The sequence below is a fragment of the Pogonomyrmex barbatus genome, unplaced genomic scaffold (genome assembly GCF_055798465.1).
Source record: "Pogonomyrmex barbatus isolate J1 unplaced genomic scaffold, ASM5579846v1 scaffold96, whole genome shotgun sequence".
NCBI classification, from domain to species: Eukaryota; Metazoa; Arthropoda; class Insecta; order Hymenoptera; family Formicidae; genus Pogonomyrmex; species Pogonomyrmex barbatus.
In genome coordinates, this window is record NW_028297200.1 from 7501 (window position 1) to 7887 (window position 387).

Below are 387 nucleotides of genomic sequence, written 5' to 3' on the forward strand. Positions count from 1 at the left end.
CGCTCGCGTGGAGCGACGCGCGCCCCATCACGTCCGCGAACGTGACGGGCGCCCTTCGTTCGAGATACTCTCGACGTGCCGTTATTACCGCCGGCGCCCTCAAGCCGGTCGGCGACACTCTCTTATTATCGCAATATATACAGCTGGAGACAGACGCTCGTTGGAGCTCTACTCCGTTAAAATTATGTTATAAAGATCATATTTGTTATATAAAGATCATGTTGTTCTCATTCTCCCAAAGTAGCGGCGTATAGCCGCCTCGCCCTGACGCTAGATCGACGGCGCGATGCTCAGACGTCGAGGAACGAGTCGCCGGTGCGTTCAAGCACGGTCGAAAATTTTCGCTACGGTTTACAAGTAAGCGTGAAGAGCGATCTCTCGCTTTCC